This window comes from Pangasianodon hypophthalmus, chromosome 30, assembly GCF_027358585.1.
Source record: "Pangasianodon hypophthalmus isolate fPanHyp1 chromosome 30, fPanHyp1.pri, whole genome shotgun sequence".
NCBI classification, from domain to species: Eukaryota; Metazoa; Chordata; class Actinopteri; order Siluriformes; family Pangasiidae; genus Pangasianodon; species Pangasianodon hypophthalmus.
Window position 1 is genome coordinate 7,262,359 of NC_069739.1, and position 6,483 is coordinate 7,268,841.

At 37.2% G+C, this 6,483-nt stretch overlaps 1 long non-coding RNA gene across 2 annotated transcripts; it reads left to right on the forward strand.

The window, feature by feature from the left end:
* Nucleotides 1-1,029: 1,029 nt before the first annotated feature.
* Nucleotides 1,030-5,969, forward strand: LOC128317878 (uncharacterized). Of its 2 annotated transcripts, none has more exons than XR_008301307.1 (3): nt 1,030-3,193; nt 3,490-3,668; nt 4,078-5,969. It is a non-coding gene; the product is annotated as an uncharacterized LOC128317878 (long non-coding RNA). The 2 variants fall into 2 exon arrangements; XR_008301306.1 differs by having other exon boundaries at nt 1,043-3,193; nt 3,490-3,643; nt 4,078-5,967.
* Nucleotides 5,970-6,483: the final 514 nt, after the last annotated feature.

Genomic DNA, 6,483 nt, shown 5'->3' on the forward strand with positions numbered 1-6,483 from the left:
GCTCTTATAATGGGACATAATTATTCCAGTTAAGTTATACACCTTGCATAAAAACATTATGTATTAATATGTATAATTAATACATATTAAAAAGGGAAAAGTGAGAGAACTCTGACGCGGGAAAGTTAACCCTTTAGTGTTTGTAGCGATGGCTTCAGCGTTTGTGGAGAATCCTCTGGAGCGCAAATAATAAGAAGGCAGTTGGAAGGGAAAGAATTTTTAGGGACAGACACAATCCCCTGGATTTTCCCGATGACCATCTGGATGAAAGATACTGATATTGGGCAGATGGTGCAGTTTATCATGCCTGCTTCTTGAGCCGCACATTAAAACTCTGACACGCAGAAGCCGCGCGCGCACTGAACCGCAAACTGTGTGTGTTGCTGTGCGGTTCTTTCCGAGTGGAACATATTTACATGCGGTGCCATTATTCCTGTCCTAATATTCATGAATTGATATTTATTTTATTAATATTTAATTAAAAATTTACTTTTATAGGCCTGTTACATGAAATGTTGGTTATAAGTTTTAATCGGTTTATTCTCATTGTGAGTCTATAAAAATAAACTTATTCATTTACACAATCAGTAATTTTCTCCAGCTTTAGCAGCCGCAACGGTAGGTTTTTTTTTTTTTTTTTTTTTTTGCGGTTAGTGTAGGTTTAAATAAATAGTGTAGGGTTAAAACCAGGGTTTACTGAGAAAGTTGGTAACCAGCGTCATGAAAGCTGTTAACCTTTAATTAACCCGGGTTAGAGCTGTTTGGTTTATGTAGGCTTATGTCAGTTGTCATGAAGGGATTATACAGGTGTCATGTAGCTCTATAAACACTACAGTGTTACCAAAATAAATCATAGATTAGACTGAGAAATGTCAAATCCAATCTGATAGCATTCCGAAGGTCAGCTCAGTCTGATACCATAATCAGTATTTACTGCCATTTATCACTTGATACTGATGTGTCACAATATGACTCCTGGATTAATTCCCCTTTAGTTATGGTAAATGGAGTAGACATTTTTATTACGTATGTGACTATAATTCATTTGAAGACTCATGAAGTCTGCTTTCACAGTGAATATCAGCTTTTATTGTGTATTTAAATGCTTTACCTTTAACATAAAGCCAGATGTCTCTGTGTTCCTTCTCAGTTCTGCATCTGTAGACTCTCTGATCCTCTTCTCTCAGGTCAGATATGAGCAGAGACAGATTAGCAGGAGAAATGTTATTAAACAGCTGAAGTCTGCCACGGTAGTGTTCATCATTTAACATTTCTGTCCAATCTCCTGTTCTGTAGCTCATCCAGGTGAGTTTCTGAGGTTTGGTGTGCAGGTCAGAGCAGGAGCAGGGTAACAGCACTGAACCACCTTTGTGTCGTGTGATTACTACCTGATTATCAGCAGAGAGAGCACAGCCTACAGAAACAAACATACAAAAACTCACAATCTACTGAATACTCTGGAAGTATTTTCTGGACAAATTGAAAACATTCACAAATTGAAATGTTTTGCCCTTACTGTGGCAAAAGCTTTGAAGCTTTGCCAAGCTTCACTAAATAATAATAATAATAATAATAATAATAATAATAATAAAGGTTTTTAAATGATGCTATTTTAGGCGTAATGCTTTAAGCACTCTCTTTAAATTGATTGATTTGCCCATTTTTTAAATGTAAACTTTTAGCCTGTATACTCATAGATACTGTAAATTGTGTGTTTGTTTTGTTACTTATTTATTTAAATTGGTCGTTATGTAGAAAGTTAAGTTGCTTTGGTTGTGTAAGAGCTCGCGGGCGCTCGCTTTCTGACTTCAGCGCTATTACCGCTAAGTGTCTAAAAGCCGCGCCGTAATATTTTACTGCAGCTTGATTAACCGTGGTTTCAGGAAGACTGTCTGCTTAACCACAGTGAAGCTTGGAACGGCTTCAAGCTTTTGCCACAGTAAGGGCACATTTCACATTACAGTTTGTGAAACAGAAGAAAAGAACTCGAATCATTCAAGCGTTTTCGCTAGTCTAAGATATCAGCAGACTGAAAATCATAGTTCCTTTACATTTTGATAGTCATACTCCGTGTCCAATCAGAAACGAGCATTGATTGATGTTCGATCAGGACCTACCCTTTCCGTTTTGAGTTAATGCTATTGCGTTTTTGGTTTGTTAAAGTGTTTTGCACTTTAGGGCCACCATAATTTTGGGTTTGCAATCAGTTACAACTGCGATGATCAAAAAAAGTTGAAAAAACAGTCAGTCTTTGTAGACATTACTCGACCCGAGTGCCGTATGCTCATGGCGATACATCTAATATGACGAGTCATCTACACCGTCATCACCCGGGGATTGATAGCGCGCGGGTCTGAAGCCCGTTTCCGCCCCGGAGAAAAACATTAAAAAGGTCATTTCAACTTTTTTTTGCAATTACAAGTTTTCTTAGTCGCATTTGTCATGGCTTGTACGATTATGGAAAACAGTATAGAGGATTATTTTGGTTTCACAAATAGAGAGATCTTGATTTTATTGGAAGAGTCACAACATAAACCTATGTCTCCAGACTCTTGAGAGAACGTTATGCAGAAACCAGTTGTGGTGGAGACGCAACAAAACAGATGAAGCCGAAGTGGCATATTTTATACACCAGCAGCTTCAGACATCAGAACGACAACATGGCTATCAGTGGATACAGCAGAAATGTTGGATGTCCGGGATGATCACAGACAGAGAAACTGTCCGTCAGTTGATGCGACAGTTAGATGGACAAGAAGTGGATCTGTGTGTGCATGTATAACAGTCGTTAATATGACTAACATAATGTTTTATTTACCCCCCAGATATCAGGCTTTGATGTTCAGGATTTTTGTGTTGATCTTGCATACTGGTTCAAATCCAGCACAAAGAGGAAGAGCATGCTTGACGGCAAGTTATCCTTGCATAACACATATATTGTACTTTGTGAATATTGTGAGATGAAATGGCAATCATTTATTGAAGGGCCATACTACTTGTATAATACTTGTATAATAATTTAAATATTTTATTTATTGAAGAGTTCTGTGTGTTTTGTGACACAAAGTACATGGAGTTACTGCAGCATTTGAGCATCAGATGGCTCAGTTTGGACCTCGCTGTGAATCGTATACTCCGTCTCTACAATGCTGTAAAGAGCTGCTTTAGAGCATTTTGTGGAGCGACTCCACAGGTTGGTAAAAGTTCCTTTTGATTATTATTCATATAAATAATGAAACTAATTTACAGAAGGACTCTCTAGCTGATGTGTGTAACCTTTTCAGTGTTAAAATACTTTCTCCTACCCCATCTTATTAAGCAGAGACAACTATAAGTAAGCCATTTGTAGGTTAATTTTCTGAAACTGTAAACACTGTATCTCTGTGGCACTAAAAAAATCAAAGTGCTTATTTTTGCGGTTTTCTTTGGTGACGCTAGTTGTGCAAAAATTACACACTTCAGCTTTAATAAACTGTACTTATTTTGTAGATGAAAGGCAAGCCAGATTTGTGAGACTCCGTACCTGTTTTCAGGATCCAACCACTGAAGTTCATCTTCTCTGTTATTGAGCACTTCTACCTACATTTATTGAGTTTAATCTGTTATTCCAGAGACAAGAACCATGCCTCCATCTCCTTCATGGGTAGGAACTTGATTTCACTATTTCAGTAAGTGTAATGTGTACAGTTGTTTTTGGGAGGTTAATATCTCTGTATTTCACATAAGCAGTTTCATATGAAAGCTAATGTCAAAGTTCCTGAAGCCTATAGCTTTCAAAATGACAAGTTTAGAGACTGTTGACCTTCTAGGACAAGAAAACCAACTGCCAGGTGAATAAAAGTGACTAGAAATGTTAACTTTTTTTTATGAAAACTGCAATAAGTTATTGATCTGTGGTGAGGGCAGCATGCTTCTGCTGTGAGATAAAGAGATGGTTCGTTGCCTTTTTTGGCCCTTCAGAACTGCTCTTTTTTTTTGTCCTGTTTGGCTAAGTTGGTGATGAAGAATTAGTTGCAGTTTTATTTACAGAATTTCATAATATTGAAGATTGACTTTTTTTAAAATACATTTTTCCAGATACAATAATAATCTACCATTTGACGATGCCAAACAACAGGACAGCATGGGTGAGGAGTTTCAAATGCTAGACACAGACATTCCAGAAAGGGTCTGGAAATCTGCCCTGGTCAAGGTGGATGGGGAGAAAGAATTCCACCGAACAGACATCATATGGGCACACTTGAGTGCCATGAAGAGCCGTTTAACAGGTGCACCCAGGTTCCAAAGACTTGCAACAGTGGCACAGCTTGGTTCTCAGATGGAACCATGCTACACATATGAGCCACCTCTGCAGATGATTAAAAACTCAATCTGCACCCTCTGAATATAAAGACCATTCAACAAAATAGGTTCATAAAACATGTCAGGAAAATGTCTGTCCTATTTTACTTCAGAATAAAAGCATAAAATGTATATTTACATTTATATTGTTTTCATGACCGTTGTGCACATTTTACCCCCTAATTCTCATTTCCGCACAGCAAAAAAGGTGATTTGATTCATAAATCTCACTGCAGCCAGGTAACCAAAGTTGGCAACCCTGTACTACAGAATGTGCAGATTTCTTTAAAATGATCAGTTATCATGTTTTTATAATTACTTACTGACATTTCTCAATACTATGTTCACTTTTTCAAAACTCTTCACACAGTTGGTTTTTACCAGCGTGCAGCTCAGTACAGCAGTTAACCTCACATCCATAATGCACTATAACTATTGAAACACTTCACACACGCCTCAAAACCAACTCATTCTACCAGAACAGTAGCAAAGGCTTTCTCTCTCTCAACAACATATACCTGGAGTATACCAGAAATACACCCTGGATTGTATACCAGTCAACTGCAGTAACCAGACACACCCACAATCATAACAAGGAACAATTTGTCTTAGCCAATACTCCTAATGACATGTTTTAGGAAGAGAGATGAAACCAGAGGAAACCTACATGGCCATCGGGAGAACAAGCACAGAAACTCCACACAGATGGGACCCTGAGCTCAGGATTGAAGCAGGAACCCTGGAGCTGTGAGGAGACAACGCTACCCACTGCATCACCACGCTGCTCACAGGTCCACAGATTTCTCCTTTTGTATAGATGGTAATGAAGTGAAAATCAGAACACCTGGGTAAGGCTAAATTGGAAATCTGCTGTGATTTGTTTATTTATTCCTTACAATTTTATTTTTTAAAATAAAAAGTACCTCGTTGTTTGATTTTGAACTTGTACTGATTCGTTTTGAAAACCGTATGTAAAGTGAAAAAAAAAAAGTATATACAGGGTTTTGTTGGAGATTGAGTTTGAGTGAGAAAAGAATTCATGAATTTTGAAAGCTGAGGTTATTCATTTTTGTGTCAAAGCAATAAAAATTGATACACACTTCTGTCCATATAGACTGCTGTTGTGAGTTTTGAAAATGTGAACAGAGTATTAATAAAGGCACTTTTTTTAAACAAACAAAAAAAAAAAAAAACTGCAAATAAGGCGTAATGTAGGAAGTGAAGCTGGTGGTCAGTGACAGAGGGACAGCAGAAAAAGGTGTGAAATTCACACGCATCTATTTATAGCTAAGACCAGCATGAGGAAGTGACATACAAGTTACAGGAAAATAACATTTCTATTATGCTTTGAGTTATTATAGATATATTCAACAAGACAGATTGTGAGAGATATAATTCAGTAAATGTGTAAAAACATACACTGTAAGTATTATAGGGATGTAAAATAATCTCACTATAGAATCCTCCTTATTCATTAGCCCACCTCTCTTCATCAGTACATTTTAGACTGAAGTTAATCAGGAAGAAAAAATTCACATATTTCCATTGAATGTGTTCAACACTGTTGTCCCTATTAATATTATGACACTGTAGTAAGTAAAGTTGTTAATTAAAACTCTAAATGATAAACATTTTACAGTGTTGGTTTGGTTGTTCAGGAACAGGGCTGAACTACGGCCTACTGTAAACCCAGTCTGGACAGAAAGCACATGAACTAAACACAAAGCAGCTGAACTAAGAACTGGCTAATATTCTCTCTCCTTTCTGTAATAGAAAATAGAAAATAACTTCACTCACCTGCAGCGACGTGAAACACAACAGACAAAAGATACAAGCACTTCATCATTACTGATTCTTCTACACAAACACGCACACCAGTCCCTCAAAGTGAAACACACACACACACTGTCACACTGCCTGAGTGTCTCTCTCTTATATAGTTTGGTTTTCAGGAAACCACAACAACGCTATGTCATTTCTCTTTTTGGTAAATATCTTCATCACTCTTTCCATTACCTAATTTATTTTTATATGTAGTATTAATAGCTATTCATATATTTTCTCATGTGGTGCTTTTATCATACTTCATAGTATCATCATTGTCTCTCTTAGGTGCCATTTTCTCAGCGCTTCTGTGTAGCC